Source organism: Rhipicephalus microplus, chromosome 6 (assembly GCF_043290135.1).
Source record: "Rhipicephalus microplus isolate Deutch F79 chromosome 6, USDA_Rmic, whole genome shotgun sequence".
In the NCBI taxonomy this organism is placed as follows: domain Eukaryota; kingdom Metazoa; phylum Arthropoda; class Arachnida; order Ixodida; family Ixodidae; genus Rhipicephalus; species Rhipicephalus microplus.
The window spans coordinates 192,428,742-192,442,875 of NC_134705.1; the positions used below are offsets into that span (position 1 = coordinate 192,428,742).

Genomic DNA, 14,134 nt, shown 5'->3' on the forward strand with positions numbered 1-14,134 from the left:
CAGCAGCACCCCGGCCACGGCAATCACATTTTGACGTGGGCGAAATGCTCGAGGCCCGTGTTAAGACTAAGATACACGCGATGGAACACCACATGGTAAAATGTATTGGTGTGTTACAAGCACAGCATGCGTGTCAGTCAAACGCTTTGTCTGAAGTTTCGCATTTCATATATTCAGCAGGTAAGTTAAAGCCATTGGTGAAAATTTCTATTTAAGAGGCCAGGCCCTTGGTGCTTCTTCAAAATAGGCGGCGTAACGAAGCCGCCTATTTGTGTAAAGTGAAAGGCTTAAAGATTGGATCAGTGTTCAAAACTGTCCTTGTGTAAAGCTGTGCGACTCGATTTGCATCAATTCCCGGGCCCGATTTGGAATCGTGTAATTGTATTAAAATAGAGGTGTTTGTGATTTTAGATACATTATTGTTGAATAACTTTTGGTTTATCATGTAGTTTGCATTATTTCAGAACCCCTCATTTATTTTGCACTGATATTGAGCATTGATAGCCTGTTTTAGGCCTGTATTGACCACAGCGTGATTGCGTCGCATCGGACAGTGCATGAACGACACATACACATGAAATATAGATTAGTATAGATAATGGTTATTGTTGAGCGAGAAAAAAACATCCATCTGACTCATTATATATATATATATTTTTAGGGGTGTAATGGTAAAAACATGAAAAAATCACCTCAGAACACAAAACGAATTGTCACTGAGGCCATAGTTTTCTGTGGGGAACTCAACGACTCGAGTTAATACACAGCCTCTACAAAAAAAGCTCGTGTAGTGAAGAGGAATGCCCACTACTGCAGCGACATCGACATGTTGGCGCGAGCTAACACTGCCTGGTTGCTGCTGCGACGCTGCCCGTATACTTGGCCAGCTCTTGCTGCTTTTGTACCGACGCTGCTACCGCTTTTGACCTTGCACTTACATTATATTTTGGCGAAGAGTGCTGCGGTTTTCCGCAATCCTGGAACTGCGTAGCCGAAAGCTGCCATCCGCCATGCCTGACGACGCTGTCTTCACACCCCCACCCGCTTTGCCACGCAGGGGCTGACCCGGTGGCCAGCTCTTCCGAGAACCCGACATCTTCAGCGGCACCGACGAGAAAGACGTTGAGGATTGCTGGAATCTTATGAACGAGCCAGCGCTACTAACAAATGGGACGATCCCAAGAAGCTTGGTACCTAGATGTTTTATTTAACGGATGTTGCCAAGCTATGATACAGAAACCATGAGGCGGATATCCTCACTTGGACGACCTTTAAAGCCTGCATATCAGATGTTTTTGGACGCTCTGGTGTGCGCAAACTTCGTGCAGAACAAGGCCTACAAAGCCGGACCCAACAACCTGGTGAGACATTCACAAGCTACATCGAGGACATTCTCGACCTCTGCCGGCGTGTCGACCCGACGATGGCGGAAACTGACAAGGTACTACATATCATGAAAGGCATTTCCGATGACGGCTTTCAAATGCTGCTCTTGAATAACCCTGTCACTGTCTCTGAGCTCATCGAGTTGTGTCAGAGTTTCGACGAGCTCCGACCAATGCATTAACATCCCGGATGACATGCTCTCAAGCCTAACCACCACCTCTGACCTTGAGTCCCTACTATTGCAGATCAAAGAGTTTGTTCGTGCTGAGGTCGCCCATCAGCTATCGCTGCTATCAACAGCCGGCCAACCACCGACACCTCTGCCAGCAAGCATTCGCCATGTCATCCAGGCAAGTTTGCGTGGCTCTGCCATCTACCCGTTACACTTCACCGTTGCCGACCCCTGTTGCCTGTGCCGAGGTAAATGCACCTCTAAGCTATGCAGAAATGGCCGCTCGACCAGCTCTTCAGACTTTTACGTCACTGCCATCAGCCGTGCCGCCGCGACCCACTCCTCGGTTCGCTCAGCCAAGGTCCCTCCAGAGTAGTGGACAAGGGGGTACACTCGACAATCGGCCGCCAATATGCTTTGCCTATAGCCCACCTCGTCACATAGCGCGATACTGCGGCCGACGCATCCCTGTCTACCACCAGAGCTTTGAACCTGCCCCTTATGTGCCACCGCGCCCTTCGTTCTCAGGCTCTCAGCCCCCGACCAGATGTCATCGTAGGCTGACCACCGCCCTTCTGTTAACCGCCGCTCGCCATCGCCTCGACGCCGCTTGCCATCGCCGATGCGTCGTCGTCCTTCATCGCCGGAGCGGCAAAACTAATTGCCGCAGTTCCAGCGGCAGGAACTGCGTTGCCCACGAAATGACCAAGGCCTCTCTCTTCACCAACGAATGTTCTCGACGTATATGTGGACCGCGTCGCTGCACTCGCTTTTGTGAGACACTGGTGCCGCAGTTTCAGTGATCAGTGCAAGACTCTGCCGCTAGCTCAAAAAAGTTATGACGCCGCTAGCAGTATATCACTTCGTACAGCCAGCGCAGAGCACATCACGCTGGCCGCTGCCTGTACTGCTCACATCGCGATTGATGGCCTCATCTATGTCGTCGAATTGCTAGTGTTGGATTCCTGCTCTTATGACCTAATTTTGGGTTGGGACTTTCTTTCTGCTATTAAGGCCATCATCGACTGCTCTCGCGCTGAGGTGCCATTTGAAGTGTTTGGCGACGCTCCGTTAAATGCTCTTGAAACCGGGGACAAACTATTTGTTGCTGAAGATCTTTTGCCCTTACCATGGAGTCTTTCAACTCGCTCGCCGAGTCGAGTGCTCTTTTCACGCCATCTGCCCTTTTCATTCGCCGCAAGTTTTCGCTGCTACCTTATGCCCTTCTAGAACTTTATGACGGCGTCAGCAGAGTACTCATCTCGAACCTCTTGTCAGGTCCTGTAACACTACTTCGGGGTGAGTGCGTCGGGCAGGTTTACAGTTTCGACCCCTCTGCAATTGTCGACATGCCGACTGGTCCTTCCACCGAACACGAAGTCGCCGGAGTGACCTGTGCCTCTTCGCCGCAGACTACTAGGCCTGACAAACTGAGCAGCTCTATCGCCGACACGTTAACCGTTTTGCAACGTGCTCAGCTTCTACGACTGCTGGACAAGTTCCGCTCTTCCTTTGACTGCCAGCATACTCCCCTCGGCCGCACGTCCGCTGTGTGTCACCGCATCAACACGGGTGCCAATGCACCACTGCGTCAAAGACCCTATCATGTGTCCGCAACCGAGCGCCAGGTTATTGATCAACAAGTAGCTGACATGCTTAAGCGTGGCGTCATCCAGCCTTCGAATAGCCCCTGGGCATCTCCAGTCATTCTCCTTAAAAGAAGGACAAGTCAATTCGCTTCTGTGTTGACTAGCATCATCCTAACAAAATAACTCGAAAGGACCTTTACTCCTTACCGAAAATTGACGATGCCCTTGACTGCCTCCAAGGTGCAGAGTACTTCTCTTCTATTGACCTACGGAGTGGCTACTGGCAAGTCCCTCTGGCACCTGAACATCAGCCTTAGACGGCCTTTGTCACACCTGATGGCCTTTGCGAATTCTGTGTCATGCCTTTTCGTCTTTGCAACGTGCCCGCAACATTCGAGCGGATGATGGACAATCTTTTGCGTGGCCTAAAGTGGAAAACATGCCTGTGCTACTTGGATGACGTGGTTATATTTTAACAAAATTTTCCAACGCATCTCCGCAGGCTAGATGAAGTACTGCAGTGCCTTACTGATGCCGGCCTTCAGTTCAACCTCAAGGAATGCCGCTTCGGCACAAGTCAGCTCACCATCCTCGGCCATCTTGTCTCTAAAAACCGTATTTTTCCAGACACCGCCAAGCTTCGGGCAGTTGCAGTTCCCTTACCCTGCATCTCTGAAGGATGTGCGCAGCTTTCTTGGCCTCTGCTCGTATCTCCACCGCTTTATTTGGAATTTCGCGATGATCACCGCCCCTTTGACTGAACTTCTACGCAGTGACTCCAAAAGTTACGCTTGGTCACCCGCCTGTGATGATGCTTTCGAAAAGTTGCACCGCCTGTTAACCTCGCCGCCAATCTTGCGTCACTTCGACCCAACTGTTCCGACTGAGGTACACACCGATCCCAACAGTGTTGGACTCAGCGCCGTGCTCGCGCAGTGCGAATCGGGATTCCAAAAGTACATAGTCCTATACGCAAGCCCTACCCTCACCAAAGCGGAGAATAACTATTCTGTGACAGAGAAGGAGTGTCTGGCAATTATATGGGCTCTAGGTAAATTTAGACCGTACCTACATGGTCCCCCCTTCGACGTAGTCACCGATCATTATGCGCTTTGCTGGTTATCCACATTGAAAGACCTCTCCGGCTGTTTAGCTCGCTGGGCTTTGCGGTCGCAGGAGTTTGACATGCGTGTTGTCTACAGGTCTGGCCGACGTCACACTGATGCCGACGCCCTATCGCATTCACCTGTGTCATCAGAAAGCTCTGCCTGTCTATCTGCCATGGACGAAACGGTTGTGTTTCAAGCAAACTGCGACATGGCATCTGAGCAACGTAAGGATGACTGGATCAGCACTCTTTTGCGATTCCTTCCAGACCCGTCGACTTCTCCATCTTTTCGAACGTTGCGCTGTCAAGTGGCTCACTATGAGGTCCGCGATGGCCTCCTTTATCGCAGGAATTACAAGTCCGACGGCCGAAAGTGGTTATTCGTCAGACCTCGCCATCTTCGTGCTGCAATATGGTCAGCTTTCCACGCTGACCCTCAGTGCGCACATGCGGGCTTCAAAACATACCCTACCTTTCCTCCCGGTTTTATTGGCGAGGCATGTACACCTTTGTATGCAAATACAATCAGTCATGCCCGCAGTGCCAACGACGCCAAGCTTACCATTATCACGCCTCTGGTCCGATCCAGCCAATCCTTTGCCAAGCCACGCCTTTCGACCACGTTGGAATCGATCTGTATGATCGCGGCTTCCGGAAACCGTTTGATCGTTGCTGCTGTCAACTACTTGGCGCGATACGCAGAAACAGCCGCTTCGCCTGCTGCCACAGCATGCGACGTATCATCTTTTCTCCTGCGGAACTACGCGTGCGGCCATTTTCTTGAGCATGTCTTCCCTCTGCTTCTTATGAAGTTCCTCTATTGAAACCTTTTAACACAGCTGCAGCCAAAGCTTCGAGCAGAAACCACACTTTGGGTTATCGGTGAGCACTTCGTATTCATTACTCACGAGTCTACCTGTTGACGCATTGGGACAACAGGAACACACTTGCAGCTTTTCTATGTGTTCCAAAAGTTCGGCCCATAGGGGGATGGTATCTGCATTGCCAGGCGACTTTGCAAAGCAATTGTGATGGCTGTTAATGGTGACTGTCATGTCTTCTGCGAGGAAAATGCATTTCTCCACAAATAGCCCTCTTTTTTTTTCTTTGACCCCTAGAAACACCACAAGACATCTTGTCTTGCCATCCTCAACAACTTTCCGCCAGCATGCAAACAAACGTTTTCTATGTCTTTAAGCAAAATGAAGCCACTAGTTGACGGCATGTCGGGACTTATTTCACGAGTCTTCGAGCTCAGTGCACGGAGATAGTCTATTCTTTTTCGTCGATGATATTTTGGAAAAGACCCCCCTCCTATCTGGCAGCTTTCGCTTCTTTGTCGTGGGCCCCTCAAAAAAAGTAAGCGGGTAAAGCAAGCGGGCAAATTCGGGAATATTCGTGGAACGCATCCTTCGGCGAGGTCCCACTTTCCTCTTGCGATTTGTACCTTCTTACCATATGACGTGAGTGAAAGTCTTCAGGATGTCCTTCTCATGAAAGAGCATATCACACACACGTGAGGTGCTGGGCAGTTTCTTATCCGCACGAGGAATAGCGTGGTCCCATACCTCTCGCTGCTCAGGTACACGTGGGTACAAAAGAAATGTTGTGGTGTCTCTCATTTCCTGTAGCTACTCCACAGCCGAGAACGCAACATCTGGGCATGATGAAATCACGCAACACATACAAAGCAGAACAGGGCGCACTGAAGCACAAAACTGTTCACGAAGAAAGAAGCCTCCACGGATAAACACGCACTGCAACATGCAGAGCCAACGGAGGTTACGGGAGTGACATGAGCGAGCATGCAGTGAGTGAATCCGGATGCGACAGCAGTGCCACATGTGTCGCTGGGAGCGGCGGCGCCGCGCAACATCGTTCAGTTTTGCAGCTTACCTAGTTCTAGAAACGTTGATGGTTGGTGACGAGGACACGGTCTGTTTTTTTAGCGCTCCCAGTGTAACAGCTAGCCTTCTCGATAAATCCCACAACAAGGCTGAAAAGCTTCTTTTAGACAACTTACCTGTACATGTTTCCAATGGCTGGTCCATTTCGGCGAAAAGTTCGGACTAAACAACGCTTTTGAGTTGACCCTATTGACACCGAGCAAACCGCCACAAACGCTTTTTGGATTTGGCCGTGGATTAGTTTGGCTAGTCAAAAACACGACCTACTGTATTTTACTGACCTGCCCAGCAAGCGAAGCGCCAGCACGCCTTTTCTGGTACTGGCGTCTCCCGCTATGCGCTTCGTAGCGCTACAACTTACCCACCGCACCGGTTGCTGACGGCCAAAATATAGGCCGCCGCTTTTTTTTTTTTTTTTTTTGTCGTCTGCTCGCGCGACATTGGGAAAAAAGCAGCAATGTATACGCGTGCATACACTCTGGACGATGGGAAAAAAATGCATAAAAGCCACTTTTTGAATAAACTTAAAAGTATAATGAAGATACTTTGGTACCGTCTCCTCGTGCCGAGCTGCTACAGAAGCGTGCAGGTAGGTCCAGTTTGTACACCAGCGAAGCGAGGTTTCTCGGTGTAAGTGAACCATCACAATGGTGTGTGCTGCGTGCCTTTCTGCGAATCAAGGCAAGGGAAGACTTCTGATGTGACGTTTCATGAGTTTCCAGTTATCGAGGTTGGTGAAAAATGGATCAAGGTGATTTCTAGAAAGGGTAAGTCTGCTCAATCAGGCGCTGTCTGGCATGCTGAAAATGTAATATGGGTTGTGAATGACTACGTGTCTTCAAAAGAGTGAGTTGCTGGGCTGGTTGGTGGTGGTGGCCACGAACTTGAATTTATGTGCTACCGCGTCTGATATAAACGTGTTAGTTTACCCGTCTACGCGCATGCATCACAAAAGGACATATACGTGAAAACTTTTCTCCTGATGAAAAGTTTTTGTTTGTTTGTTTGTTCCTTTCTTTTGTGGCTCTCACCCACTAAGGGGGATTGGCCAAGAAGCCGGTGGTTAATGCAAGTAAATACCTATAGATTTTCTAGATTAGGGGAATATGGATACTGTGTTTTGACTGTGAAATTAATTTGGCGCAATGTTAAAAAAAAGAAAAAAGGAAAAAAAAGGGGGGGGGAGAAATAATAGATTTTGTTAAATATCTGTGGTGGAATCGTTATATGAAATTCTCCTGAAAGTTGAATCAATGCAGTGTATCAGCTAAATAGTAAGTGGTAGTGTGACTAGTAAAATTCGAGAGCTGATGGCTGACTCAGCAAGGTAATCTTCTTGTGTTATATATGAAATCGCAGAGAGCCCCGCAGATGTTCCTGTCGCTATGTCCCAATGAAATGGCCCCAAAAGACAAAATATTGGGAGTATTAAGTGGTATTCCTAATTTTCTGAATAAAATTTCGAAGCAGTTTTTTTTTTATTTTTGAATCGGTGACATGTGATAAGAAAATGGTCGATATGTTCAGGTTCGTTACAGCTTGAGCACAGAGGGGATGGCACCAGACCAGACCTGTTTAAGTAGAAATTAAGAGGTGGTACACGGCAACGTAATTTTGTTACCAAGACTTCCAATTTACGCGTGGGACACCATTTATTATTCCATGTGAAGTGCATGTGCGAGAAATCTGGATTCGGTATCCTGGTTTTTGATGAGTCTTCAAGAAGGGAAAGTTTTCTAAACCTCGCTGCTGTTACATAAGCTGTAGGAGGCATGATTGGCACAATCGGAAGATCAAGAGATGTTCGCTGTGAGTAGCGTGTGTCCTTGTCTTCTTTCTTGTGGTCATCCATTTTATTTAGTGCTAATATATCTCAGCCAGTTACGTGTGTCACATGGTTAATGAGGTGAAGCCATACGCTAACTTCATAACGGTGTTTTATTCACTTCGCCACCATAGTATAAACTTGTAATTGCATGATATACTCCTTCGAAAAGAACAAGAAATTTTGTATTTTATTCACAATATTTCACTGAATGTTCATCTTCTTCCTTTCAAGGTGCTGGCAATGAAGTTTGGCTCCCAAAGTGTGCACTTTGCTCCAACCAATTAAGTCGGGACTAAAGATAAAAAGACTCAAAGCGAATGCTGTGCCATCAGTGTTTCCACACTATCCAAAGTACATGGTGCCGCCCGCGGCAAAAGCCCGCCGCATGTTGAAACGCTCAAATGTTCAGGAACATGAACACTGCCCAAAGAAAAAAAGTGACTAACAATGTTTAATGCTTGACGTCTCCCCACGGGTCTTGCATACGAATCGGACCAATCAAAACGAATTTCAAGGAAAGGCGAATAAAAGAACACAATTTTTAATGCAGGAAGAAAACAGGTTCAGGCACGGCGCGCAGCAGATCTCGAGCTTGACATCGAGCGACATATGTCATCAGTACCATTCGCAAACACAACTTCAGGACCATCCTCAGACTTTATACACCCTCTCACTCACCAAATTTGAACGCACAGAACCACCTGTAACTGCACCTGGCGACAAAGTAAAAAAAAAAAGATCGACCGACCATCATTGACCACGCAAACAAGTATAACCAGCCAGAAGATTCGCCGTGTGATGACTTCCGCAAAATAATGGCACCGGAAATGCCAAACCATGGCAAAGAATATTGCTGAATTAAAAGCGCAAATAGCCAAGCTGAGATGTGAAGTTGCAGAGGTTAATCTGCTCTCCAAAAGAGCAAACGCTGCAGTTTTGCAGGTAAAGTTGTTTGCACTTGCTGTTTCGTTTCAAAACAGTTGCACAGTATTTTTTGTTGATTATTCATGTACCTGAGATCTACATATGCCATTTGAGACGAAGGTATTTATGCGCGAAGTTGTCTATATTGGGTTGTTTTCTATGCGCGCTGGATGCCGCGGCCACTGTCATAGTCCTTGCCCTTTTTTGTCCAGACAGTACATTCAATCCAGCTGAGTGTGCGACAACAAGTTTACCATTGTATACACGTATAACCAGCATAATGAGTTAAATAAACATTTGGAGGGCCAGCAGTATTTACAACCTGTCTCTGCCATCCTTCTTTTTTATTTTGCACGCTGATACATGTTTTTTTATCTGATTTGCGGTTCTATTTGAAAAATAATGCACTGAAATGTCAACTAAAACGCAAAAGATTATTCTTAAAGTCACGAAATAAAATGATTCAAGATACCCGCCATATTTGCTCAATGCGTGATGAAACTCTTCTCGAACCGGCTGTAACCCATGCATTTCCATGCATCCACCAGTGCTCGGCTGGGGTAACTCTAGCGCTCCCTAGGTGGTGAAGTTCGGCATCCGAGCCGGCGCAGGACGCTCGGTAGACCGCCGCCAGCTGGGCAGGTCAGGAGTACAGTAGGTCGTGGTCAAAAAACGATGTTGCGCCGCGCGCCGCAAAAGACGCTGCCAAAAAAAAAAAAAAAAAAAAAAAGCCGCACGTTACTGGAGGTGAGAAGTGTGGTAGCTTGGGCTAGTCTGTATGACATGACGATAGTGATAGCGCGAGAACAAAACGACACAGAGACAAGAAGGACACGAAAGAAAGTGTTGTCTCTGTGTCGTCGTTTTGTTCTCGCGCTATAACTATCGTCATGGTGGTGAGAGGCATAAAGTCAATGGCCTGGGGTTCAGTGCAAACAACTTTTTGAGCAACAGTGATTAACCAAAAAAAAAAACTAAAGACCTTTTATAGTTTGTTAAAATATACTTTTATTGTGGAGCCGACTCATCACGCGGCGCCGCGACAGCTTTCGGTTTGGTGGCGCTGGCGGCGCAACAAGCTTTCGCTAGGTGATGTCTTTTCCATCTTGCCACTGATAATATGTTTGAGTTCAAAGAGTTTCCTAAAATTAGGAAACTATGTTTGGGTTGACCTCCAGCAGACATCCACAGTTGCTTGGGCGGGTGTCTAAAAGATGTCTTGAGCCATCTTAACTTGAGCTTGCGCTTTCTGTAATGATATGGCTCTCTTTTGAGGTGTGTGTACCATTCCAATGCTACAGAGGTATTCATATAATACGGTGTATTCAATTACAGAAAGTAATCGAAAACTTCAGCCATGCTAATATCCGAACCCACAGTCTTCGAAAGTTGTGGGTTCGTATCTCACGAACGAAAAGGCTGTTTTTTTCTTCCCTTCCGTTCTTCTCAGTGAGAATTGTTGCACTACAGTTAGGAAAATGCAAATAACGACCTGCATGCTTTCCTTGGCTTAATTACCTGTTGGTTACATTAATTGCTATTGGAGGGTGTTAGAGATTCACAAAAAATATGGCGCATATTTCAAACTGTGACAATATACAACAGGTTATGACAGTACACTTCGGAACAAAGGCCACTTTCAGTACTCTCTGATTACCCTTGCCTGTCCTCAAGAGAAACCACGCATGCCAATAGACTTCTCATTTTCATTGCTCTTTAATCCTTTGCCACATGTGTTTTCTTTAAACTCTTGCTTGCCTACTACGATTCACACGGGCATCACGGACTAGAAAAGTTTCCTTCCTCAATCCACCCATGCTTAAAAAATGTAGGAGGCTCGTCAAAGCGAACTGCAGGTACTTATGCAAAAGATGTTTCAGTTTGGCATGCTCCGAGTCACAAGTCCAAAGAGCATTCGAATGACATAAAGTTCGAGGCAAGCTCTCCGACTAGCATTCTGTAACACCTTCAGTCGTTAAATTTTGGTGCAACCAATATGTCAAAGCAACATAAGTATACGAGTATAGTATCTTACTATCGGTTCTGCAAAGAAGGCCATCAGGCAAAAATGGCCCTGGTAACATATAACAAGAACACACATACTTTGATGCGACGTCAACAACTGCCTGTCTAATAACTAACCTGTCAAGAGCAATGAGGCACCTGTGATGGAGGTGGGTTAACTCATTAAAATGCTAGCCAGCCTGTCTGAGGTACCTACTTTAGCATATACAACATTTAATTCTCGATTTGACCCCAATATGACTAAAGTAAAAGTTGATTATGGGTATGTAAAGCAAGCTACATAGATCACAGCATTTGTGCAATATTATAATTGAAGAAAATTCATCATTGCAAGTGCATTCAATCCCAATGGCAAATGAGTTCTATCCGTAGACTTTCACCGATACATTAAGGATAAGTAAATGCCAATAATTCGATGCAAATTTTTTGTGAGGAGTGGAATACCGAGGATTCATATTATCAACAAAACATGAAATTTCTTCGCTGTGGAAATATACAGCAATTATCATTGACAAACGGTTTATTGGTCAAAAGTACTTGTATGAGAAAGGGTCAATAAAAAAACACAGCACTTCGGGCAACAAAAATACGAAACCATAATAAAGGTCATTCAACAATAAACATGAGAGAAAGCAGCAGGTACACAGAAGAAACAAAGGCACAGTCCTTTATGAAAAGTAACATTTCATACCATGAAAAGTAACATCCGCAACATAACTAGTAAATTATTACATGCCCACTAACATTTAACATGCATTTCAAGAGCAAGACAAAACATTAAATGAGTCCAGGATGGTATAACGGTGTTCCAATGTGTGTCTAATGTGTGCCAACGATGTTCCAATGTGTCTTTAAAAAAGGGCTGACACAAAACTTCAAAGTCCAGGTAATGAGTGAGTTAGACATGCGGAGACGTACACAACACCTACGAAATATCTAAGCATATAAAGTTTAAAACATATTTAGAGTCGTTTTAACGTGCATGTCACACAACAAAGGGATATGCGGAGCACCTCACGACTTCGACATCAATGCGGTGCGACCCTTTGCAAATCCAGATTGTGTTGGTTGGTCAATACAGCGCCCACTCACGTGCGTGATGCCCATGTCAGTGTGTTGCGTGGTCACATGACCAGGTATGTTTACTCAGCCACCGTAACCGTTCCTGCCTAGCTCGGTGCTCTTTGAAATCGAAACTGCGACTGGGCACTCTAAAAGCTTCTCTAAATGAATAACCTCCATGCATGCATGCAAACGAGGTTTCAAGCCATGATAAGCGATTCACAAACTACCAGTTGCAAAAAAAGCGAAACAAGGTGCGAAATTATTGTGCCAGTGGCCCTTTACCAAAAGGCTACGCGTTATTGACCGATTCTTCTAACAAGGTTGGATCTATTGCATTCACAAATTTAAAAGAAATTGCGAAGACATGAGATGGTGATTCCAAGGTAATCGTCAAAGTTGTGCATATGGGGCAGAGCTCCGAAACTGTTACCGATGATTCAAAAACACAACTTTTCTACGAAAAATTACATTGCCACTTCAAAAAGACTGCATGCAGTCATGCTGTCTTAGCATCGGTGTACTTTTGCCTCATTGGAGCCCTTGCCGATAACTTTATTTTGTTTAGTTGGGGAACCACAGTGCAAAAAAGGGACGAGGACGAAGGAGCACAGTACGCCAGAGAGCGCTAAACTCACAACTGAACTTTATCGTAACTACGCAATTTTATAATGTACATTAGCACACCACCTTTCCGGTCAAACCTGCCACCTGTACAATGCTTCTGGACGCTTTCTGACATGTGTGGTTCTCACAGTGAAGTTTCGTTGAAAGTTACTGGTAACCAAATAAGATAGGGTTATATTGCACTCCACTTATAAACAACCAACTTCAAGAAATACTTTGCACTGTAACCATGATTTTTGTTCTCAGTTCTTTGAAACGCACAAGGCATGATGTAGCATGCGCATGCATATTTTCGGTCCAGACTCTAAATGTCATTACAAAATGTACACATGCACAGCTTGGTCATACACTCAAACCTCGATATAACAAACCTGCATATAACAAAAATATCGGTTATAATGAAATAAATGAAGACTAGTCTCACAATAAATAAAGTGTCAGAAATATGCCTTTATAACGATTTTTTGGATATAAAGAACTCATTTTCGTGTAAGATGCAACTTTGTTATAATGAGATTTATGTGCATACAGCAACAGTTGTGTCATCGTCACTCATCAGTACAAATTCATGGGTTTTCACTGGCCTTATGAAATTGACAATATTTCAATAATTACTGAAGAACGCTATACTAAAGAATGCAAAAATAATGACACATTCTCAATACTTTTTACTAAATTAACATAGATGCTCTAATAAAGAAATCTCGTATCGTGCCTTGTGCATTTCGCTAATAGCTTCAAGGCAAAAGTCGCCTTTATTTTCTTTTCAGCTGCTTGTGTTGATCACCACACACCCATTGAAAGCTTTCTCCACCCAAATTGGTTTTTCACTGCCCCCAAGATCGGCAGCACTGGAAGATTTCTGGCCTTTACATGCTGTTACAGTGCCTTCAAGATCAGCCCACCTGTCTGACCAAGTAATGATGTCATGTGATGACGTCGTCATGTGATGCCACAGCGACTTTGTGATGATGGCACCAATCTTGGCATCTTGAGATGTCATGATGACGTCACATTTTGACGTCGTAATATATCTAGGACCACTCACTTGATCTAATTAAGTCTTTTGCTTTAGTAGTAAAGGGGTGCTATCACTACTAGAGCCTACTGCTGGAAAGCATTATTGCTGTCCTACAGATCCCAACAATGCCACAGTGTTTTGAAATAACCTGTACCAAGAAAAAGCTCACACTGTAAAAATTGTGTTGATGTTATCATCGGCACTTATGCAAACTACGAAGGTGTCTTCTGAGATGCGGCCCTGCCTACACGTCAGGGGGCACGAAGGGCACTGAAATGGCCGTTCTCCAGTGTGTATGAGCACATGCTTGTTGAGTGAGGCCTTCTGTGAGAAGCTCTGGGGGCATAAATGGCACCTATACGGCCGCTCGCCCGTGTGAGTTCGCAGGTGAGTCGCCAGTGTGGTCCTGTGACCGAAACCCTAAGGGCAAAGGTGGCACTTGAACGGCCGCTCACCCGTATGAATACTGGCATGTTGCTTCATGT

At 45.7% G+C, this 14,134-nt stretch overlaps 1 long non-coding RNA gene across 1 annotated transcript; it reads left to right on the forward strand.

The window, feature by feature from the left end:
* Window positions 1-6,734: 6,734 nt before the first annotated feature.
* Window positions 6,735-8,868, forward strand: LOC142765089 (uncharacterized). The gene is made up of 2 exons (XR_012884057.1): window positions 6,735-6,929; window positions 8,222-8,868. It is a non-coding gene; the product is annotated as an uncharacterized LOC142765089 (long non-coding RNA).
* The last annotated feature ends 5,266 nt before the right edge of the window (window positions 8,869-14,134 follow it).